Source organism: Hyperoodon ampullatus (assembly GCF_949752795.1).
Source record: "Hyperoodon ampullatus genome assembly, chromosome: 11".
NCBI classification, from domain to species: domain Eukaryota; kingdom Metazoa; phylum Chordata; class Mammalia; order Artiodactyla; family Ziphiidae; genus Hyperoodon; species Hyperoodon ampullatus.
Window position 1 is genome coordinate 61,091,104 of NC_136924.1, and position 26,216 is coordinate 61,117,319.

The 26,216-nt window shown below is 40.6% G+C and overlaps 1 protein-coding gene and 1 pseudogene across 2 annotated transcripts in view; one reads left to right on the forward strand and one right to left on the reverse strand.

The window, feature by feature from the left end:
• R3HDM2 (R3H domain containing 2) overlaps nucleotides 1-26,216 on the reverse strand; it is a gene marked incomplete at its 3' end in the record, with an annotated part of 154,599 nt that overhangs the window by 105,363 nt on the left and 23,020 nt on the right. The window lies entirely within an intron of this gene.
• On the forward strand, nucleotides 8,275-8,837 carry LOC307060896 (putative hydrolase RBBP9; annotated as a pseudogene). Its single transcript has one exon. The product of its transcript is annotated as a putative hydrolase RBBP9 (transcript).

Sequence of the window (26,216 nt, forward strand, 5' to 3'; positions counted from 1 at the left end):
GAAAAATAAAGTATATGTCCATACAAAGATTTGTACACAAATATTCATGGCATAACTTTATCTGTAACTGCTGAAAACCGGAATAAACCCAAATGTCCATCAGTAAGTGAATGAATGAACAAATTGTGTTATACCTATACAAAAGATCAGTACTCAGCAATAAAAAGGAATGAACTATTGATACATGCAACAACATAGATGAATCTCAAAATATTTAGCTTGATTAAAAAAGCCAAACCAAAAATAAGTAAGCATGAGAGTATACACTTATGATTCCCTTTATATAAAATTCTAGACAATGCAAACTATTCTATAGTGACAGTGGTTGCCAGGAGACCACAGAAGTTGGGAGAAGGATAACAAATGGGGATAAGAAAACTTGTGGAGGTGATAAATATGTTCATTATGTCTTTTTTTTTTTTTTTTTTTTTTTGTATTCCATTGTTTATACCAAGGAATGAGTGAGAAATCCATCCAGGGAATAGTTTCAGAGAGCAAGGATTCATAGATTTTCATTATCTTGAGCTGATAACACTTCGTCAGTCTTCCACCTGGCTACATACCCCAGGGTAGAAAAACCAACATGTGTCTCCAGCATACCACTTGCCCTTTTCTTCCCAGGAAAAAACAAGGTTTAAGTGTGGATTTAAGGCTCCTCCCCAACCTAAGCGCTCTCTGATCACTGACCTCAGTCATTCCCTAATTGGCTAAATCCCAAGATTGCTTGTAAGGATTGCTGCAAAATACTCAGGCTTCTTCCCAGACCCACCATCTCAGAATGCTGGGCACAGAGCCCAAGACTTGCTTATTCAACAAGCCCTACAGGTGAGGCTGGTGCACAGCCATGTGGGAATCCTGGTCTACGTTCTTGCTACTAAATGTGATCTGAAAGTCCGCAGAATCAGCACCAACCTTGTTATAATACAGAATCCCATGCCCTACTACAGACCTTCTGAATCTTACCAAGATGTCCCGATGATTCTTATGCAAATTAAAGTTTAGGACCCCCTGGTCTCTGTGCTGTCTAGACACAGTGCCAAAACTCTGCAGTCTGCTCAGGTGTGTGGTCTGATCAGATCACGTAGCACTGGGACTTCCAGGGTTTAATCCTTGTTCCTTTCCAGTTTTTGGTTCTTTGGAAAAGATAGAAAGAATAATCCAGGAAACAGCCCTTTAGGATTGGTGAAAGATAACATCACAGCCCTGGGCACTGTCACTGCCTGAGTGCTTCTTCCTCCAGATCACAGCTCCAGCCACCACAGCTCCAGCGACCACCAAGAGAACCAGGCCAACAATGATGCCATGAGGACGGTGGGCTGAAGAGGTTCGGCCTCGCTCTGGTTGTAGTAGCCGCGCAGGGTGTTCAGGTTCACTCGGAAAGTCTGTGGGTGGTGCTTGTAGATCCTCGGGTTCCGATTCCAATACTCCGGCCCCTCCTGCTCCACCCATGGCGCCCACGGCTCCATCCTCAGATTCGGGGCGTCGCTGTCGAACCGCACGAACTGCGTGTCGTCCACGTTGCCGACAGAGATGAAAGGGGGTTCCCCGCAGCCAGGCTGGGACACCCCGGTGTAGAAATTCCTCAGGGAGTGGGAGCCTGGGGGCAGGGAGGGGTGAGACCCAGCCCGACCCTCCTCCCGAGCGGTCCGAGGTGTTGGGGCCCGGAGGGGGGAGGGGGGGAGGGGCTTGTGAGACCTTCATTATGTCTTGATTGGGGCGACAGTTTTACAGTGAACACATGTCAAAACTTAACCAATTGTACGTTTTAATATGTACAGTTTACTGTATGTCAATTATTAAAAGCCTCAATTAAGCTGTTTTTTGAAAAATATGATAGGGCAATGTACACATGCTGGCAACTCAATAATTGATAAGGTAGTAATAGAGCGGTTTTACTTTACCTTGCTGAGTGTACAGGCAACTCTTGGCAACATTAAACATGGAAAACTACTCAAAGTAGCATATAAATTTGAATTTTTGTAAACTTAAAAATACTTCCATGACTTCCCTGGTGGCGCAGTGGTTAAGAATCTGCCTGCCAATGCAAGGGACATGGGTTCGATCCCTGGTCCAGGAAGATCCCACATGCCGCGGAATGACTAAGCCTGTGCACCACAACTATTGAGCCTGTGCTCTAGAGCCCACGGGCCACAACTACTGAGCCCACTTGCCACAACTACTGAAGCCTGCGTGCCTAGAGCCTGTGCTCTGCAACAAGAGAAGCCACCATAGTGAGAAGCCCACACACCGCAACGAAGAGTAGCCCCTGCTCGCTGCAACTAAAGAAAAGCCCACATGCAGCAACGAAGACCTAATGCAGTCAAAAATAATAAATTTTTAAAAATTAAACAAAAATACTTCCAGAGGGACTTCCCTGGGGTCCAGTAGTTAAGAATCCGCCTTCCAATGCAGGGGACATGGGTTCGATCCCTGGTCGGGGAACTAAGATCCCATATGCCACGGGGCAACTAAGGCTACGCACCACAACTACTGAGCCCACGCGCTCTGGAGCCTACACACCACACCTAGAGAGAAGCCCGCGCGCTGCAACGAAGAGCCTGCGCACTGCAACTAAGACCCAATGCAGCCAAATAAATAAATTAATTAATTAAATTAAAAAAAAGAAACTTCCCTTAACCCACATTATAATATCAGAGATGCTCAATCTTCATTTTTGACTGATCTTCAGTTGGTAGTGCTAGACACCCTGCCAGTTCTGGCAAGTACTACAATTAATGTAATCTGTAAACAAGCATTTAGATACACCAAAAAAAGCTCCTATAAGAAACCCTAATAAGCTTCCTTAAACTTGAAAATACTTGTGAATAGTATCTCAAGCGTGATGAAATCAACAAAAAAACCTCTGTTATCTATATTAATCACCTCTTAAGAATTCCCCAATTATAGATATCTACCTTTTGTAGATATTTACTCAAAAAATATAAACTATTGCAAAAGTTTTTATCTACTTTCTAAAAAGTTCAAAAAGCTTTAAGGTTAAAAACCCTAAGGTGGGGCTTCCCTCGTGGCGCAGTGGTTAAGAATCTGCCTGCCAATGCAGGGGACACGGGTTCGAGCCCTGGTCCGGGAAGATCCCACACACTGCAGAGCAACTAAGCCCATGCACCACAACTACTGAGCCTGCACTCTAGAGCCCGTGAGCCACAACTACTGAGCCCACATGCCACAACTACTGAAGCCCACGCGCCTAGAGCCCGTGCTCTGCAACAAGAGAAGCCACTGCAATGAGAAGCCCGCACACCGTAACGAAGAGTAGCCCCCGCTTGCTGCAACTAGAGAAAGCCCGCGCACAGCAACGAAGACCTAACACAGCCAAAATTAAATTTAAAAAAAAAACAACCCTAAGCTGAATTTTTCTTTACCAAAAGATATTTCCACTGTTTTAAAGACAAACTAAAAGGACTTCCCTGGTGGTGTAGTGGTTAAGAATCCTCCTGCCAATGCAGGGGACAAGGGTTCGATCCCTGGTCTGGTAGAATCCCACATGCTGTGGAGCAGCTAAGCCCATGCGCCACAACTACTGAGTCTGTGCTCTAGAGCCCATGCGCCATAACTACTGAGCCCACATGCCACAACTACTGAAGCCTGCACGCTCTAGGGCCCGTCTGCCGCAACTACTGAGCCCATGTGCTGCAACTACTGAAGCCCACACGCCTAGAGCCCGTGCTCCGCAAGGAGAAACCACCGCAATGAGAAGCCTGCACACCACAACGAAGAGTAGCCCCTGCTCACCACAACTAGAGAAAGCCCATGCACAACAATGAAGACCCAATGCAGCCAAAAAAAAAAAAAAGACAAACTAAAAGCATGATGTATTTAGCAATGAGGAAAAGTTATGGAAATGAGGGTGAAGTACAGCCAATCAAAACCATTTTACATTCATGATATTTATGCCAGGTAAGAAATGACATCACCTAACCCAAGCTACCATCACCTCTCACTTTGACTATTACAGTAGCCTTTTTCCATTTTTTAATTCAGATGAATTCAATGTAGATATACTGTGAGTCTCAATCTCTTCATCTATTAAATGGGTGCAGTAACGCTCCCAACCTTATGAGATTGTGTGAGGATTAAATGAGATCAAGGGTAAAGCACTTAGTTTGTTGCCTGGCCCATAAGAAGTATTCCATAAATGTTACCTATTATTACCTGAATAAATGTTCAGCCTCCATGAGTCCAGTGCTGGAATGGCGTCACATATAAGTAACAAGTCTAACCTCCAAAAAAAAAAAAAAAAAAAAAAGGTAAGTTAAAAGCAATTTCAATCTTAATATATTGAGACTCTCAAAGAAAATAAAGAGATCTATTTCAACTCAGCTTCTTAATATCTTCCTTCCCAATTCCTTTTGCTCACAGTATTTCTTAGAACTCTACACCTTCTGAACCCTCTATATCCCTCCCTACTCTCAATTCACAATAAAACACTATTCATTTGGCTCTTTTCCCCTCTGTTGATCCCCTCTACTTATAAGCAGTTCCCGGTCCACTTTCTAATACAAACAAATCATCCAGTCTTACTCCTTGAAATTCTTCAGCTGTTTTTTACCCATTATCCTTCCACACAAGACAAACCTAGAAACTGAGCTAGCAGATCTAGAATATCTCTTGGTAGCTGCAAAGCAAAAGTAGAGAGGCCAGAGACAGAATTTTCTTCTATGAGTAGAAATAAGTATCGCAAACACATAATTTAATATCTCCTCACTCCAACTGCAATATTTATTATTATTGCTCTTACGGGACTCTGAGGGCTGGCTGCTGCTTAATCCACTTCAGCAACCCAGAGTGCTGAGTGCCACCACCGGAACCCTTAATATGCGCAAGCCAGCCTGTGTTCTTGGAAGCCCTCAAAATCCTAAGCCCCACTGCGTTCTACACAGTGAGGAGTATCCCTAACTTATAGTTTTGTCTTATAACTCTATCCTGTGGATATCACATCAGAAGTCCACCTTCCCAATATCTTACACAGATTTCTATGAAGAAGCTCTCCTAGTTTTTTTATGGCCCCTTCCTCTCAGGGTTTTGGCATTAGAGACGTATGGTAGTTTGGTTAGGATTGGGAGGCATGACCAAAGGATATTGCCCTTCCCCTTTTCACTGCCAATCTTGGTCCTGAAACATGGCTGCATGGTGAATTTTTTCCCCAGGAAATGTCTTGTTCTCCCTCATGCAAAGAAATTACTGGCTGGGTTGCCTTTCCCTACAGGCCCTCAAGTCATGCCCAGATGTGTGGGATTTTTAAGTGAGCAGAGTAGGTTCAGGCTGAGAGCCCTGCCACACCAAAAAGTCACTCTCCAGCTCTGAGTCAGAGAATCAAGAACAACATAATTCAAAGCACACACTAGTACTTATTGCTATAGTGGTTTTCTTGCCCTATCTGTAATCTTATCAAAATTAAAAGTGAAATACTTTCTGAAAGAAGTTGAATTCCCTTCTGCCGCCCATCCTCTTTTACCTCCATATAATTGCAGTTTTTTAATAAAATGCAATAGCCTCTTAACTAATCATTCTACTTCTGCTCTGGGCACTCTGCTATCTGTTCTCCCCAGAGAATCAAGAGTGATTTTTTTTTTTTTAAATTGAAGTATAGTTGATTTACAATGTTATGTTATGAGTGATCTTTTTAACATGTAATTCCGATCATTTAGCTTCCTTGCTCAACCAGCTTCCTTCCACTGGTGGCTTCCCATCGTCCCAAGCAAGGTCTACAGAGCCTTATAAAATCTGGCCCCTGCCTACTCTTGAACATACCAAACCACATACTTCCCACAAGTCCTTTGTATTTGTTTTTCCTCTTGCCCAGAACAGTTGTCTTTCATCAGGAAATGCTGGTTCTGCCTCCCTTCAATTAAGAGTTCATATGTCACTATGAAGAGGTCTGACCAATCAATTTGAAGTATCCCCTTCTCCCTTACTCTCAAATCACATCATCATATCAATTTTCTTCATAGCACTATACTCTGTAATTATCTTATTTATTTATTTGAAAATTGTCTATCTTCTCAAACAAGAATGTAAGCTCTTTGAGGGCAGAAATCTTGTGTCTTGTTCATATGTGCCTCCAATGCCAAATAGTGTCTGACACATAATAAGCACTGTAACAGTTTTCTAATTGTTTGCTTCATTTACAAAGCCAAGTACTACCTCTAAGGTGTTAGGTTTTTAAAAACTTATTTCTAGGGACTTCCCTGGTGGTGCAGTGGTTAAGAATCCACCTACCAACGTAGGGGACAAGGGTTCAATCCCTGGCCCGGGAAGATCCCACATGCTGTGGAGCAACTAAGCCTGTGCACCACAACTACTGAGCCTGCGCCCTAGAGCCCGCGAGCCACAACTACTGAGCCCGTGTGCTGCAACTACTGAAGCCCGCATGCCTAGAGGCCATGCTCCGCAACAAGAGAAGCCACCACAATGAGAAGCCCGCACACCACAACGAAGAGTAGCCCCCGCTCTCCGCAACTAGAGAAAGCGTGTGCGCAGCAACGAAGACCCAACACAGCCAAACAAACAAACAAACAAACAAAAAAACCTCAAAAAACTTATTTCTACAGCCAATAAAATGGCCAGGCTTCAAAACCCTATGTTCTCTTCCTCATTCTAACAATCTGCCTTGTATTCTCAGAAAGCTCCCTTCCTTTCTCTGAAGGTAAAATTTGCCCTCAGAAAATTAAGATGGCAATCTTATCTGGCAACACTGTTCTCTAAGTCTGTGGGTTTCAGATCCAATGTTCTCAGGCAGTAGCAATTACCAGAACTCTGGCTACTAGTATTGCACTGAGGAATGCCTCACGTACCAGAACCACCAGGCTAATCTGATGAAGCTGTAAACACCTGTGAGAGTACCATAATTAATAAGAGTTCTGTGAGGCACTCCCAACGCCTTAAAGATTACCTCACAGGAGTAGGAAGATTTAGTTCAGTCATCTGACTAGTGGCACATTCTACAAAGCCTTAATGACCCTGTCACCAGAAAAACAAATACTTTGTCCTAGCCTTCTAATCAACTGCATTTAGCAACCAACATCCATCTTTTGCAATAAAATGCCACCTCTGAGTTCCTATTCCTATCAAATTATCACTGGTTTGAGCAATAGATAAATCAGAAACTACAGTTAACAAATCTACTTGTCTGGCACCCAAGACAATTAAATAAACTTACTTAGAGATTCAGAATAGCCTCTAGTCACCTGGAGACAAGTTTTAAGATGCTAACAACTGTTAACACTTCGGCACATCAAAATGGCTATAATGTGAAAAACAGCCACATGCCACTTCCAATGGTGCACCTATACTGAAAGTGACCTTCCCCCTCCAAAATAAATGTTTAAAGTCAGCTGAATCTTGAAGAATGACTCTGACTTTTCTCTAAAATAAGGGCTATGACAGCTACCTTAAGAGAGGCCCAATAAACTCAGGGCAAGGGGCTCATTGTGCTGACGTTGCCACCTCATCTAGGACTTGAGCTGATTCATCCTGATGGGCTGACAGGTCATTAAGATCTGCACCTTGCCCAAGATTCTTATTTACTTCACTTATAAAAATACTGTCTAGGCGGCTTCCCTGGTGGCGCAGTAGTTGCGAGTCCGCCTGCCGATGCAGGGGACACGGGTTCGTGCCCCAGTCCGGGAAGATCCCACATGCCACGGAGCGGCTGAGCCCGTGAACCATGGCCGCTGAGCCTGCGCGTCCGGAGCCTGTGCTCCGCAACGGGAGAGGCCACAACAGTGAGAGGCCCGCGTACCGCAAAAAAAAAACAAAAAAAAAAACTGTCTACTCAAGACAACTGCAATCCAGACACCTTCTGATAGGGAGGCTTTCCCTTCCTGACTTCACTGAGCACCTTTGAAAAAAAGTTGTCATTTCAGGCCCACTTTAGTAACTGTGGATGACTAACAAGGCATTGAAGGGCCGGGAAGAGAGCCCATAAAAGGACCAGAACGTTAAGTCTCAGCAATTACAAAAAAAAAAAAAAGGATTTAAAAAAAAGGACCAAAATCACCTGGAGAAGAAACTAATCTCTCCAGCATTAACAGAAGTTTGGTACTATTAACGTAATTTGAAAAGCAGTCACAAAGTCAAGACCTGAAAACATCTGGTCCTTGGCCATACCAAGAAATCACAGAAGACATCCTTTAACCAAGTAAGCTGTGTTCTAACATGAATTTCAAGAAGAAAGACAAGGAGAGGCAATTTTTAAAAATCCACAAACTATCCCCTTAATTTAAAAGGAAGGAAGGGAGGTTGGCTGCACTCATGGAGGCACCCTGCAAGGCAGTGTGATCGTCCCCGGGAACGGGGGCGGGGATGTGGCCACCCACGGCTGGTACGGCTGGGTGAAGAGGGGGCTGGAGCAGATAACTGGTTTCTAGTGTTTGGCTAAAAACATGCCTGACCCAATCACAGCTCGAGAGAGCATCTGGCTGCCTTTCATGCATACGGAGCTGCACTGTGACGAGGAGACCATCATCATAGGCCACAGTTCCAGAGCCACTGCAGCCATGAGGTATGCAGAGACCCACCGGGTGTGTGCTGTTGTGTTAGTGTCTGCGTACACGTCTGACCTGGGGGATGACAATGAACAGGCAAGCGGATACTTTAGCCGCCCCTGGTAGTGGGAGAAGATCAAATCCAACTGCCCTCACATTGTGCAGTTTGGCTCCACTGACGATCCTTTCCTTCCTTGGAAGGAACAACAAGAAGTGACCAACAGGTTGGAAGCCAAATTGTACAGATTCACTGACCGTGGCCATTTCCAGAGCACGGAGTTTCATGAACTGGTTAGTGTGGTCAATTCCATGCTGGAAGTGCCAGGATAGCCAGGGTGGTTACTGCTGTTCTGTGTAACAACATGAGAGTAGGGCAACGATCAGATTATTAATAGATGACAATCATCTATCATCAGATGAATAGCGGGCATGCAAACCAGATCAAATTAAGGTCCAAAAAACACACAAGTTTCAATGTTCAAACTAAATTACAAACAGTATTTTCATTTTCCATAGAATCTACATCTCCTCAAATTACTCTAACCTAAAACAGTATTTTTCCCATTTGATAAGGGACATGGGACAGCTTAACCACCCTTACCTATCCAAAGTGAATAAGACAGAAACGAAACCCAGGTTTCCTGATCCCTAGTCCAGATTAAAACTAAACAGGTTTTCATGTTATGCTGTAGGAGTTGCAGCATAACATGTCCTTAAACATGTTGAGAGAGTGACACACAAGGAGGTTGAGGCAGGGGTCTGCAGGGTCAGGCAGGGATCGGTCTAAGACCAGACTGGCGAGGATTAGGGCGACGGGGAGAACTCCTGCTGGGTCCTGTCTGGATTGTTGCCATGTGGGAATTTGGCAAGGCATTGCCAGTTTTCTGAATTTCAAGGAAAGAAATTCATACACTTTTGTATTTAGGGACCATAATTGTATGTATATATAATCCACATGTACATGAATTACGTTCAGTCCACAGACATATGGGTTATGTTAGCTGGCAACTACAGCGTAAACAGAAAATCTGCAAACACGGCAAGACACAAAGTCCAAGCCATCCATGTGTGACCTCGCTCTAAGTATTCACTTAGCCAGCGCTTAGAGCTTGAGAAAAGCCTGAGAAATAGACATGACATCAAAGGATGAAATCATGGGAACAGTTTGGATTTTGTTACAGTCTTAAATATTTTTAAGAATGATCTTTCCATATGTCAAATTTTGTTCTGTAAAGTGTCCTACCTTTTAATTTCCATGGTCCTTTAGATCTCTTTCAGCATCATTCCATGATTTTTCTTCTAATCATACTTCCTCAAAAAAACCCTTTTTCATTTTCCAACGTTTTTTGGCTATTATGATCCCCAAGTAACATCTCAAAACAATTTCCAGAAAATTCACACCTGATATTTGCTGCAGTAATGTGAATTCCCACACTGTTCATACCTAACGAAAATTCAAAGCCATCATTTGAACCTGAAAAGGCTTTTGATTTCTAAATGTGCTCAAAAAGTGTCAGGAAAGATTGTCTAAATTTTTAGCAGCAATTATCTTAGGGGATGGGAATTTTGGTAGTTATGGTGTGGTGGACGTCTCCTTTTTACATTATACACCTGGGGATTATTTGAGTTTGTGCGCTGTGTCTTACTTTTATAATTAAAAATAAAGATTAAAAACAGTTTATTTGACAAGTTAGTGAAAAGCAAGGTAGATAAATCCATTGAATACTTTTCTTAGAGAAGCTGTTTAGCACTGATTTGACCAAGCCTACAATCAAAGCTTGATTCTATTTGAATTATTTGGAAGTAGTCATTGTTCTACGTATTCTCTGCCTTGTTTTCTGAAGTCCTTTCTTAAAAAAATTTACAAACTTATACAAATAACAGTTCATAATACTTTATTGTCCTCTTCCACTGTAGAAAAAACCAAATATATACAATTGAGAAATAAAAAATAAGAATAAATAAATAAAAGGAAGGAAGGGAGGGAGGGGAGGGAAGGAGGGAGAAAGAGAAACAAGGAGAGAGAAAGAAGAAAGGAACAAGGAAGTCTAATGCCCAGTGTTGTACATTAAACATAGCCACAGATTATCTGCAGCAATTCCCATCAAGAAGTGGAGCTGGGCCACAGAAGATATACAGACTGCCAACAAACACATGAAAGGATGCTCAACATCTTTACTCATTAGAGAAATGCAAATCAAAACTACAATGAGATATCTCACACCAGTCAGAATGGCCATCATCAAAAAATCTAGAAACAATAAATGCTGGAGAGGGTGTGGAAAAAAGGGAACACTCTTGCATTGCTGGTGGGAATGTGAATTGGTACAGCCACTATGGAGAACGGTATGGAGGTTCCTTAAAAAACTACAAATAGAACTACCATATGACCCAGCAATCCCACTACTGGGCATATACCCTGAGAAAACCTTAATTCAAAAAGAGACATGTACCAAAATGTTCATAGCAGCCCTATTTACAATAGCCCGGAGATGGAAACAACCTAAGTGTCCATCATCGGATGAATGGGTAAAGAAGATGAGGCACATATATACAATGGAATATTACTCAGCCATAAAAAGAAATGAAATTGAGCTATTTGTAATGAGGTGGATGGACCTAGAGTCTGTCATACAGAGTGAAGTAAGTCAGAAAGAGAAAGACAAATACTGTATGCTGACACATATATATGGAATTTAAGAAAAAAAAATGTCATGAAGAACATAGGGGTAAGACAGGAATAAAGACACAGACCTACTAGAGAATGGACTTGAGGATATGGGGAGGGGGAAGGGTAAGCTGTGACAAAGTGAAAGAGCGGCATGGACATATATACACTACCAAACGTAAGGTAGATAGCTAGTGGGAAGCAGCCGCATAGCACAGGGAGATCAGCTCGGTGCTTTGTGACCGCCTGGAGGGGTGGGATAGGGAGGGTGGGAGGGAGACGCAAAAGGGGGGGGATATGGGAACATATGTAGATGTATAACTGATTATTTGTTATAAAGCAAAAAATAAAAATTAAAAAAATTAAAAAAAAGAAGAAGTGGAGCTGGGACTTCCCTGGTGGTCCAGTGGCTAAGACTCCACGCTCCCAATGCAGGGGACCCGGGTTCGAACCCTGGTCAGGGAACTAGATCCCACATGCCGCAAAGACGGTCCCGCAAGGGCAACGAAGATCCCGTGTGCCGCGAGTAAGACCCGAGGCAGCCAAATAAATAAATAATTTTTTTTTTTTTTTTTTTTAAAGTGGAGTTCAGGGCTTCCCTGGTGGCACAGTGGTTGAGAGTCCACCTGCCGATGCAGAGGACACGGGTTCGTGCCCCTGTCCGGGAAGATCCCACATGCCGCGGAGCAGCTGGGCCCGTGAGCCATGGCCGCTGAGCCTGCGCGTCCGGAGCCTGTGCTCTGCAACGGGCGAGGCCACAACAGTGAGAGGCCCACGTACCACCAAAAAAAAAAAAAAAAAAAAAAAAAAAAAGTGGAGTTCATTTCCCCTCGTTGCCTCAAAGACAATGCTGAGCAAAAAAAGACACAAAGCATATCACTATATTCTATTAATATGAAATTCAAAAACAGATAAAACTAACGTATGGTAATAGAAGTTAGAACAGTGATTATCTTTTTTTTAATTTATTTATTTATTATTATCATTATTATTATTTTTGGCTGTGTTGGGTCTTTGTTGCTGTGCACGGGCTTTCTCTAGTTGCTGCGAGCGGGAGCTACTCTTTGTTGCAGTGCGCGGGCTTCTCATTGCAGTGGCTTCTCTTGTTGTTGAGCATGGGCTCTAGGTGCGTGGGCTTCAGTAGTTATGGCGCGTGGGCTCAGTAGTTGTGGCTCACGGGCTCTAGAGCACAGGCTCAGTAGTTGTGGCGCATGGGCTTAGTTGCTCCGCAGCATGTGGGATCTTCCTGGACCAGGGCTCAAACCCGCGTCCCCTGTACTGGCAGGCAGATTCTTAACCACTGCGCCACCAGGGAGGTCCCCAGTGATTATCTTTGACGTCATTTTTGCAAAAGAGGTTCTAAAGCATATTCAATGTTTCCAGAGAAAACTGTCTATACAAGAGTATTTGAGGGGACAACTTGTAACTGATATGGTGATGGAAGCAGCTAATTGTGCTCCTGCCCATCCAGCCAAACAGATGCTGCTAGGCTTACCTCTACTTTAGAAAGGACATGCTCTAACCCCTGCACTGGTTTGTATAGCCTGGCCCTCTGTGGCTGCATGACCAAGTCAGTGCCTTAGTTTAGAACCTCAACATTTTCCACTGCACTTACCACAAAACACACTGTGACAAGGGTGATATTTGAAAAATACAAATGTGACGGCATCACTCTCCCACACCCATACCATACATACACACCACTCTTCCTCCTTAAAATCCTTCAAAGACTCCCCAGTGCCTATAAATTCTACACTCCCTATCAGGGTACTTAAGTTCGTTTATAATCTAGTCGCTGACTATCTTTTTCTCTCTCTCTCTCTCTATATATATATATCCTGAGTTCCATAACGAATTACTTATAGTTGAACTAGAAAGCACCTCATCTCAGTATGTCTGGGTATAGAGTTGACCCTTGAACGATTAGGAGGTTAAGGACGCCAACGCTCCCCACAGTTGAAAATCCGAGTATAACTTATAATCAGCCCTCAGTATCCGCAGTTCCCCCTGTATCTGGGATTCCACAGATTCGACCAACCACAGATCATGTAACACTGTAGCATTTACTACTGAAAAACCTCCATGTTGTTCAAGGCTCAACTATGTAATGCATCCTCTATCTAAAACAGCAGTTCTCAAAATGTGGTCTCAGGAGGTCTATGAGATGAAGGTTTTTTCCTAATAACAAGATGTTATTTGCCTTTTTCACAACGGTGATAAAAGCAATATAGGTATAACTGCTAGTGCCTTAGCATAAATCAAGGCAGGGGCATCAAACTATACTAGTAATATCATCTTCTCCACCACTCCACATTTGGAGTTTAAAAAGGAAAAGATAAATTTTACTTGTGAATATCCTTGATAAACTAGTAAAATTTAATAATTTTATTAAATTTCCAACTTTGAGTACATCTTTTTAATATTCTAAGTGTCAAAATGGGAAGTAAGTATAAAGCACTTCTTCCACTTTATAATAATAATACAATAATTGTCTCAAGGAAAAGCAACAGAGCTACAAGCTGAACTAGCTGCTTTTTTCATGGAATACTATTGTTTCTTTTTTTTAAATTAATTTTTATCAGAGTATGGTTGTGTTACTATTATTTCTTAAGTAAACAACTGACAGGCAAACTATGGTTATTCAGACTTGGGTATGTACAATATTTTGACGAAAATGAACAAAGTGAGCCTATGAATTCAAAGAAAACAAATGAAAGTATTTGTTGCAAATGATAAAATTCAAACTTTAGCTAAAGTCAGAATTTTGAAAACATGTATCCCCTATGAGCTTGATGGCTTCTCAATACTTTAAGACCTTCCTGATGAAACAGTAGTGGTATTAATGAAACAATATTTTCCAATTGATTAAATCATGATGTTTCAAAATCATACATGGGTAAAAGATCCATTCAACATACTAGACAAACAAATTTTAATGTCACCAAGTACAAAAGTTCATTAATATGGTTTCATATTAATGAAACCATACAACTAACCTACATTGCAACTAACCTTTAAGAAACTACCACTTGTTGAGCTTGGGTATAATATCAAAGAATACCCACAATTACCTAAAGAAGATATTAAAATACTTCTGTCTTTTTCAACTACATATCTCCGAGGCTGGATTTTCTTCATATACTTCAACCAAAATGACATATTGCAACAGACTGAATGCAGATGGAGATACAAGAATACAGCTATCTTCCAATAAGCTAGACATCAGAGACTTGTAAAAATATAAAACAATGTCCCTCCTTCTTTTCACTAAATCTTTTCTGTTTTAAAAATTAGTTTTTTCACGACAATGAGGTACCACCTCACACCAGTCAGAATGGCCATCATTAAACAGTCTACAGGGACTTCCCTGGTGGTGCAGTGATTAAGAATCCCCCTGCCAATGCAGGGGACACGGGTTCGATCCCTGGTCCAGGAAGATCCCACATGCCGTGGAGCAACTAAGCCCATGTGCCACAACTACTGAGCCTGAGCTCTAGAGCCCGCAACCCACAACTACTGAGCCTGCATGCCACAACTACTAAAGCCCGCGGGCCTAGAGCCCATGCTCCGCAACAAGAGAAGCCACTGCAATGAGAAGTGTGCATACCGCAACGAAGAATAGCCCCGGCTCGCCACAACCAGGGAAAGCCCACATGCAGGAATGAAGACCTAACGCAGCCCAAAATAAAAATTAATTAATTAATTAAAAGACTTAAAAAAAAAAAAGTCTACAAATAACGGGACTTCCCTGGTGGTCCACTGGTTAAGAATCTGCCTCCCAATGCAGGGGATGCAATTTTGATCCCTGGTCAGGGAACTAAGATCCCACATGCTGCAGGGCAACTAAGCCCGTGTGGCACAACTACTGAGCACACGGGCCACAACTAGAGAGAAGCCCACACTGAAATGAGGAGCCTGTGCACTGCAGTGGAGGGTTCCGCATGCCGCGACGAAAATCCCGTGTACCACAACTAAGACCGACGCAGCCAAAAATAAAATAAATAATTTTAAAAAGTCTACAAGTAACAAACACTGCTGCACATCACAACTGCTAAGCCCACACACCACAACTACTGAGGCCCACATGCCTAGAGCCCATGCTCCACAACAAAAGAAACCACCACAATGAGAAGCCCACGCACTGCAACAAAGAATAGCCCCCGCTCACTGCAACTAGAGAAAGCCTGCGCACGCGGCAACAAAGACCCAGCGCAGCCATAAATAAATAAATGAATGATTGATTGAATGAATGAATGAATGAATAAATTAAAATTTAAAAAAAATTTTTAAATGCTGGAGAGGGTGTGGAGAAAAGGAAATCCTTCTATCCTGTTGGTGGGAATGTAAATTGGTACAGCCACTACAGAAAACAGTATGGAGGTTCCTCATAAAACTAAAAACAGAGTTGCATTATGATCTAGCAATTCCATTCCTGGGCATATATCTGGAAAAAACTACAATCCAAAAATATACATGCACCCCTATATTCATAGCAGCATCATTTACAATAGTCAAGACATGGAAACAACTTAAATGTCCACTGACAGATGAATGGATAAAGAAGATGTGGCATATATATATATGTATACACACACACACACACACACACACACACACACACAAATGGAATACTACTCAGCCATAAAAAATAATGAAAAAATGCCCTTTGCAGCAATGTAGATGGACCTAGAGATTATCATACTAAGTGAAGTACAAACACCATAAGATATCACTGGTATGTGGAATCTAAAATATGACACAATGAACTTATCTACAGAACAGAAATAGACTCATAGAGAACAGACTTGTTGTTGCCAAGGTGGGGGAGAGATGGACTGGGAGTCTGGGATTAACAGATGCAAACTATTATATATAGAATAGATAAACAACAGGGTCCTAGTGTACAGTACAGGGAACTCTATTCAATATCCTGTAATAAACCATAATAGAAAAGAATATGAAAAAGTATATATGTGTGTGTGTGTATAACTAAGTCACTTTGCTGTACAGCAGAAATTAATACAACATTGTAAATCAACTATACTTCAATAAATTTTTTTACAAATTAGTTTTTTCAGGACTTCCTTGGGGGTCCAGTGGTAAAGAGTCCACCTTCCAACGTAGGGGATGTGGGTTCAATCCCTGGATGGGGAACTAGGATCCACATGCCACAGGGCAACTAAGCCTGTGCACCGCAACAACTGAGCTCGCAAGCCTCAACTAGAGAACCTGTGTGCCACAAACTATTAGCGCCCACGTGCTCTGGAACCCATGCGCCACAACTACAGAGCCCATGTGCCCTGGAGCCTGTGCGCCACAACTAGAAAAGACCCGCACGCCACAACTAGAGAGAAGCCCACGCGCTGCAATGAAAGATCCCACATGCCTCAACAAAGATCCCACGTACCACAACTAAGACCCGACACAGCCATAAATAAATAAGAAATAACATAACTATTAAAAAATTAGTTTTTTTCAGTAAAAAGTACATTATAAAAAATTGGGGGCCTCCCTGGTGGTGCAGTGGTTGAGAGTCCACCTGCCGATGTAGGGGACACGGGTTCGTGCCCCGGTCTGGGAAGATCCCACATGTCACAGAGCGGCTAGGCCCATGAGCCATGGCCGCTGAGCCTGCGCGTCCGGAGCCTGTGCTCCGCAACAGGAGAGGCCACAGCAGTGAGAGGCCCACGTACCGCAAAAAAAAAAAAAAAAAAAAAAAAAAAATTGGGCAGAAGAACTGAATAGGCAATTTTCCAAAGAGGAAATGCAAATGGCCAAAAGGCACATGAAAAGATGCCCAACAGTGCTAGTCATCAGAGAAATGAAAATCAAAACCACAATGAGATATCACCTCACACTTGTCAAAATGGCTATCATCAAAAAGAACACAAATGACAAATGTTGGCAAGGATGTGGAGAAAAGGGAACCCTTGTACATTGTTGCTGGGAATGTAAATTGGTGTAGCCACTGTGGAAAAACAGTATGGAGGTTCCTCAAAAAACTAAAAATAGAACTACCATATAACCCAGCTATTCCACTCCTGGGTACACATCCGGAAAAAACAAAAACAGTAATTCGTAAAGATACATGCACCCCAATATTCATAGCAGCATTATTTACAACTGCCAAGATATGGGAGCAACCTAAGTGTCCATCAAATGATGAATGGATAAAGTGTGTCTGTGTGAATGTATATATATATACACACACACAATGGAATACTACTCAGACATAAAAAAGAACAAAATTTTGCCATTTTCAGCAAAGTGGATGGACTTGGAGGGCATTATGCTAAGTGAAATAAGTCAGACAAAGAAAGAAAGGCAAATACTATATTAAATCACTTATATGTGGAATCTAAAAAATACAACAGACTAGTGCACATAAAAAAGAAGCAGACTCACAGATATAGAGAACAAACCAGTGGTTACAAGTCAGGGGGATGCGGGTGGGCAAGAGCAGGCAATATAGGGGTGGGAGAGCAGGAGGTAGGAACTATTGGGTGTAAGATAGGCTACAAGGACGTATTGTACAATACAGAGAATACAGCCAATATTTTGTAGTAACTGTAAATGGAGTGTAACCTTTAAAAATTGTATAAAAAATTAGTGTGTTATATATACTAATATATAAGTTTATTATTTTTAATAAACATTTAAATATTTTCTTAGTTTTAATTTCTAATAGTAAATACTAGCAAATATAACCCCACATAAATAAAAGTTCTTTAGAGTCTGTAATAACTTTTTGAAGAGCTAAAAGGTCAGACACCCAAAATTTGAGAACTACTAATCTAGAATTTCCCCTGCCCCATTTGTCCTTCAAGGCTCTGCTCCTCCAGAAAGCCTTCCCTGAGAGCTTAGGTAAAGTTAATCTGCTACAGTTGCTTACAGTGGAGCACAAAAGACTACATTGGTTCATAGGCACTCAGTGAACTGCTGAATAAACAAGGCCAAGCTGAGTGCACCTGCTGCCAAATATACATGTACGATAACATTTCAAAGTTGTTATTTTGTATAATATCCACCACGACTAAAACCTCACTCTCAAATCTTGAAACAACTGCTGGTGGAAATGTAAACTTCATATATCTTTGGAAGGCATTTTTATAATGTCTATAAAAATTCCAAAGCATACACCTTTAGAAAATTATCTTACTGATGTTACAAATATGCAAAATGACATATGTACAAGGTTATTCATGCTGTACTATTTGTAACTGAGAAAAAATCAAAATGCCCTTTAATAGAAGGATGATAAACAATACATACATAGCCCACATTATACTGTACAGACATAAACAAGAATAAGGAAATTCAACTTACAACAACACATATAACTTGATGTATGTGTAAGTAAGAAAAAAGACACAGAACCATTTTTGTAAAAAGGAAGAAAAGAAGATACATACATATTTACATGTATGTGTATATTTTATGCTTATAAGCACACAGGATGCACAAAAACTGGTAATACTAGTTGCCCCTGGAAAGAGGAACTGACTGGTTTTCATTGTAGGAACAAGAAAACTTCACTCTACTTTTTTCTATACTTAGAATTTTGTACCATGTAAATGTGACACCAATCCAAAAAGTAAATCTAAAAATATGTAAGAATCTTCATTTCACATAAAGAATAACTTCTCATCTTTCTTTTTCTAGCCTCAAAAAACGTCAATCCTCAATTTTTTTAAATTTTTTTAAAATTTATTTTATTCAAGTATAGTTGATTTACATTGTTTTGTTAATTTCTGTTGTACAGCAAAATGATTCAGTTATATACATACAATACATTCTGGTTTTTTATTATTTACCTTTATTATTATAATTATTTTTTACAATACATTCTTTTTCATATTCTTTTCCATTATGGTTTATTGCAAGATATTAAATATAGTTCCCTGTGCTATACAGTAGGACCTTGCTGTTTATCCATCCTATATATAACAGTTTGCATCTGCTAATCCCAAACGCCCAATCCATCCCTCCCCCTGGCCCTTGCCAACCACAAGTCTGTTCTCTATGTCTATGAGTCTATTTCTGTTCTGTAGATAGGTTCATTTGTGCCATATTTTAGATTCCACATATAAGTGATATCATATGGTATTTATTTGTCTTTCCCTTTCTGACTTACTTCACTTAGGATGATAATCTCTAGCTGCATCCATGTTACTGCAAATGGCATTATTTTGTTCTTTTTTATGGTTGTGTAGTATTCCATTATATACATGTACCACATCTTCTTTATCCATTCACCTGTCAATGGACATTTAGGTTGTTTCCATGTTTTGGCTATTGTGAACAGTGCTGCTATGAACATAGGGGTGCATGTATCTTTCTGAATTATAGTTTTGGCAGAGTATATTCCTAGGAGTGGGACTGATGGATCATATCACCATACACACAATGGAATATTACTCAGCCATAAAAAAGAATGAAATCTTGCCATCTGCAGCAACATGGATGGAACTAGATAATATTATGTTAGTGAAATAAGTCAAAGAGAGAAAGACAAATATTGTATGATATCACTTATATGTGGACTCTAAAAAATAATACAACTGGGGGAGTGGGGGAGGGTTGGATTGGAAGTTTGGGACTAGGAGATGCAAACTATTATATATAGAATGGATAAACAATGGGGTCCTATTGTATAGCACAGGTAACTATATTTAATATCCTATAATAAACCATAAAGGAAAAGAGTATGAAAAAGAATATATATATTCATGTATACCTGAATCACTTTGCTGTATACCAGAAACTAACAGAATATTGTAAATCAACTATACTCTGATTAAAAATAAAAAATTTAAGATAAAAATAAATAAAAATTAAAAATAATACAAATAAATGTAAATGCAAAACAGAAACAGACTCACAGATATAGAAAACAAACTAGTGGTTACCAAAGGGGAGAGGAGCAAATTAAGGGTATGGAATTAAGAGATACAAACTACTATGTATAAAATAGATAAGCAACAAGGATATATTGTATAACACAGGGAATTATAGCCATTATGTTGTAATAACTTTTAATTGAGTATAATCTGTAAAAATACTGAATCACTATGCTGTACACATGAAACTAATAAAATACTGTAAATCAACTATATGACAACTAAAAAAAAAAAAAAAAAAAAGGACTTCCCCAGTGGTCCACTGGTTAAGAATCCGCCTTCTAACGCAGGGGACACGGGTTTGATCCCTGGTTGGGGAACTGAGATTCCACATGCTGTGAGGCAACTAAGCCTGTGCTCCACAACTACTAAGCCCGCACACCTCAACTAGAGAGCCCACGTGCTGCAAACTACAGAGCCCACATGCTCTGGAGCCCACGTGCCACAACTACAGAGCCCGTGCGCCGCAACTAGAGAAGTTTGTGTGCCACAACGAAGAGCCCACGCGTTGCAAAGAAAGATCCCGCATACCGCAATGAAGAAGATCCCATGTGCCGCGACAAAAGACCCAACGCAGCCAAAAGGAAAAAAAAAAAAGAAAGACACCCACTAAGAAGCCTTTAAATTAACTGTGTTAAGTGGTTAACTAGTGATTCTAGGGTAGGGCCAGTATCTTCACCTTTTACCTTGTATACTTTTGAATTATTTAAATTTCTTACAATGATTACATATTACTCTTGCAATTTGAAAAATGCAAATCTATAAGATTGAAGATACGGAACTTAAAAATCTACAGTCCTGACTTTGAATTAGACATGTTGATATGAACTTGTGATACACTTTCTTTCAAAAAAAAAGATACCATTTTCCTAGCCTTGTTCACTAAAAACAGCAAGAAACAATGAACAACCCACTAAGCAATGAGTACCTCTTGCACCCACACTGTGGCCTCTAAACATCATTTCCCAACAAAGGGGCAATGGCTGTTAGATGCCCAGGAATGGAAATGTAAAACAGGATCTCAGATCAGAATATCAGGTCAGACCAGAAAACAAAGAAACAATCAAAGACTAGGAGGATCATACCAAGAGGACACTGCAGGGAATTCCCTGGTGGTCCAATGGTTAGGACTCCATGCTCTCACTGCCAAGGGCCCGGGTTCAATCCCTGGTTGGGGAACTAAGATCCCACAAGCCACGCAGCATGGCCAATAAATAAATATATTAATTAATTATTTACTTTTTTAAAAAGAGGACATTGGAGCCAACTTGAAGAGGTCCTCATTTGCCATTATCAGTTAATCAGTGAGATATCAATAAGAATAAAAAAAGAAATTGACTGAAACCCATAAATATATTTAAATTGGTGAGTTCATAATGACAATTTAAAAAAAAACTAATCAGTCACTTTTGCAGGATGTTAGTGAACAAATTCATTATTTTGAAAATGGCAATGATTGTTAATTAAAATAAAGACTCAAAGCATTTGTCTCACCTTTCCTGTACAAGATATACCTGAAAGTAACCAAGTAAGTGATGAGGGAAGTATCTCTTTATAAAAGTATTACACCTAAAATAAATTTTAAAATAATACAACTTCAATATCACCATTTTGTAATCACTAATGAAATTCAATAAAAGATGTAGACAATGATCATCAATGACTGCTGACATCATAAAAGTTAGACTAACAGACATCACACACTTCCTCCTAATGGAAGTACACTATAAAGTATTCAAGCCAAAAACACTGAATCTGAATCTGATCAAGTCTCTAGATATAACTGCCCATTTGAAGGAAACACACAAAGTACAGGGAAATATGTTAAATGACACCACTATGATATCAATCACCAAATCCACTAGTGGGAAACTACTAGACAGCTGACCCAGATTCTTCAACAAATACACCGGGGGAAGAAAAAAAGGAGAGAGGAGAAATTTTTCAGATTAAATGATATTTAAAGATATATTGACCAACTACAAGGTACAGATTTTATTTGAATCCTATTCTTTTTTTTTTTTTTGCGGTACGCGGGCCTCTCACTGTTGTGGCCTCTCCTGTTGCAGAGCACAGGCTCCAGACGCGCAGGCTCAGCGGCCATGGCCCACGGGCCTAGCCGCTCCGCAGCACGTGGGATCCTCCCGGACCGGGGCACGAACCCATGTCCCCTGCATTGGCAGGCGGACTCTAAACCACTGTGCCACCAGGGAAGCCCATTTGGATCTTATTTTAAACAAGCAGGCTGTTTAAGAAATATGATACAATCAGGGAAATATGAACACCAGATATCTAATATTAAGGAATTATTGTTAATTGTTTTAGAAGTGTAAATGGTATTGAGGGACTTCCCTGGTGGCACAGTGGTTAAGAATCCACCTGCCAATGCAGGGGACACAGGTTCAAGCCCTGGTCTGGGAAGATCCCACATGCTGCGGAGCAACTAAGCCTGTGCGCCACAACTACTCAGCCTGCGCTCTAGAGCCTGCGAGTCACAACTACTGAGCCCATGCGCTGCAACTACTGAAGCCCGCGCACCTAGAGCCTGTGCTCTGCAACAAGAGAAGCCACCGCAATGAGAAGCCCGCACACCGCAATGAAGAGTAGTCCCCGCTCGCCATAACTAGAGAAAGCCCACACGGAGCAACGAAGACCCAACACAGCCAAAATAAATAAATAAATAAATAAATAAAAATTAAAAAATAAATGGTACTGATATCATGTTTTTTTAAAGTCCTTATTGTTCAGGGTATATACTGAAATATTTAGGGATGAAATAATACATCAGATTTCCTTCAAGATAATCAGGAAAGGGGAGCCCAGTTCAATTCCTACCTCATGCCTACCTTTCTTTTTTTTTTTTTTTTTTTTTTTTTTTTTTTTTTGCTGTACGGGGCCTCTCACTGTTGTGGCCTCTCCCGTTGCGGAGCACAGGCTCCGGATGCGCAGGCCCATCAGCCATGGCTCATGGGCCCAGCCGCTCTGCGGCATGTGGGATCTTCCCAGACCGGGACACGAACCCGTGTCCCCTGCATCGGCAGGCAGACTCTCAACCACTGCGCCACCAGGGAAGCCCCATGCCTACCTTTCTATATTGATTTCTCTCTTCTTTTCTTTTACATGTTTGTGCTGCACAATTAAATGTAACTAAGTTCTACAGCATTCCATCTATAATACAGAATCTAATCCATTATATCTACTGTTGTTTTGTTCAAGTTTTATCTCCACCACTAGCCAGTAAGGTCTTTTAATGCACACAAAAAATTTTTGATCCCACAACTCTAGAATGGTGCTAAGCCTTCTAATGGTCCCAAGTACCTAATCTGACACTCAAGGTGTCTCTGAAAAACCCTGGGACCTACGGAAAAATGCAATATTCTTCCTTGTCACCCAAGGGCTACTTTGTGCTAAAATTTAAGTCTTAACCATAGTAAAAGAATATAATATTATCTTATTCAAATTTAACAGGGGTTCCTTTTATAACATCAAAATGCTAAGTCTTCAGCAAGTTAGGTCAAGCTAATAAGCACAAGCTTTTCCTCCCAGAGTTCAAATGGGAACTTGAGTATTTATACTCTTTTGCAGAAACAAAATTATACATTACTAGGTTTAAATAGAAATTTTATTATCTAAGTGATTGATTAAATACACTGAAGTTATTTAATAAAAGCTTCAGCTGTAATGTAAAAAGAGAGCTTACCCAAAGAAAGAGTCACAAAGCCCAGGAAAAAAAGAACTCACTACCTAACTGGTGACCAATAGCACTGGAGAACAAGTCTACTGGAGTACTTACAAGTTTTAAGAGTTGATTTATAGCCCCTTTATCCTTTAAAAAAATTTTTTTTAATAAATACATTTGTTTATTTATTTTTTACTGCACTGGGTCTTCGTTGCTGCACGCAGGCTTTCTCTAATTGCAGCATGCGGGCTTTCTCTAATTGCAGCAAGCAGGGGCTACTCTTCATTGCGGTGCATGGGCTTCTCATTGTGGTGGCTTCTCTTTTCACAGGCACTAGGCATATGGGCTTCAGTAGTTGCGGCACACAGGCTCAGTAGTTGTGGCTCTCAGGCTCTAGAGCTCAGGCTCTGTAGTGGTGGCGCACAGGCTTAGATGCTCCGTGGCATGTGGGATCTTCCTGCACCAAGGATCGAACCCATGTGTCCCCTGCATTGGCAGGCGAACTCTTAACCACTGGGTCACCAGGGAAGCCCCAAAAATGTTTTAAAATAATTGATTTTTTCCCTCTAATCATAAAAGAAATCCATGTTATTTATAAGTAGAGATAAACAAAAAAGAAAATAAAAACCATCCCACTACCTCCTTCATAACATTTTGTCTTACTAAACAGTAAGTCCTTTGAGGGCAGCTCATTTCCCCAAGCAACACAGGAAATTGTGTTCTACAGCTCTCTACGGAAGCCCTAAGGGGAAGGAAAGAGGAAAAACCCATGGGCTTAATTCAATGAGAGTAACACGTAGATTTGTCTTTCAGGTTTTTTTACATTTCACCATTTATATAAATCCAGGGTCAGAAAAAAAAAACTTACATTCCACTCGTATGGAATTTTCTTGGTTTATAATAATTTGGGGGATATTTTTTCCAGTGTCCTCAAAATTTCTTACTATAGCAGCAGCAATGTCTTACACTTCGAATTGGCAAGTCGGGTAGTAAACATTTCATATTCACTCTATGTAAAGTCTGTCTCTATTTTAACTTATATTTAAATTAGTTACACAAAGTACCATTCCATTTATTGTTATTTCTTATGTTGAGGTCCTACCCAACTCCATCAACAGATTTTTCTTATTTCGTGTAGTTAAGTGTACACTGAATAACTAAGTTTCTCCTCAAAATATCCTACACTAGTCTGAATCTACACAGATGCAAAACAATTCTAGTGTCATGAAGTTCACCCAAAAGTACCCAACTGTAATGCTCACCTGATCTCTAACTCAGATGTATTGCCTCATCCATCCAGGCGAAGTATAATAACTGTACTTATCAAGTATAATTTGAAGAGACATTGGAGAACGCAGAGTAGATAGCCTCCAGCAATTCACCTAGGAGGGGAAAAAAATTATCCCTTTCACCACCCAGAGTCTAGGCTCTAACAAGTTTTCAGCAACAGTCAAATAAAATTCTCAGAACAGTTTTGACTTTTCACTGGACTCTGTGTCTTAATTAAGCAGTCTGAGTGACAGTGCAAAAATTAATTTGAAGCTACTTTTCTTCTTCCTTACTCCAAAAAGCTGAATACTGTCTGTCTTGACTATTCAAATCCCCAGAGATTTCAATTCTGCAGGAGCTCTACATGGTTCTAAATTTAGCCAAGTAATAGAAATAGTTGGAAGGCATGCAATTCATTTTAATATCTGCACCTTTACGTTGCCAGGCAGCCAATTTTTAAAGTAGTCTTAGAGCAGTCATCCACATAAAAGAACAAATATATAAGCCATGTAATCAATTGATAGGTTACTAATTGTGTTAATTAAAATATTACCTATAACTTCTATAAGTGACCAACATCACCCCTCCAAAAATATATTCTATATTTCTTACACAGGGATAGAGTTCTAAATATTTCAACAAAACACGGGACTTCCCTGGCAGTCCAGTGGTTAAGACTTCGTGCTTCCAATGCAGCGGGTGTGGGTTTGATCCCTGGTGGGGGAACTAAGATCCCGCATGCCGTGCGGCGCAGCCAACAACAACCAAAAAAACATGTTAATAGCAAATCACTTTCCTTACAGCTTATTTATGTTTCTACTTCAAAGGAACATATAGATAGGTTTAAGGAGTTTCACCTTCAATGCAAAATGTTTTTGTATACTTTGCTATACAACACAAATCAGCACAACACTGTAAATCAACTATACTTCAATACAAAAAAAAAAAAAAACCAAGGGGAAAAAAAGTTTTTGTAGAAAGGATTGACATGTCTCATTTCACGTAGAGTCCCAGAGCAGGACATTCTCAAGCTGTTGGACCGTAAGTGACCAGGGTGTACCAGATCCCAATTCTAAGGATCTAGTTTGCATTTTCTAAAACATAAGATCTCATAAGGAGCCATAAAACCATACTCCAGCATAAATGTTCAATACAATAGACACCTTAATTTCATGTCAGTTTCCTAGACTGCG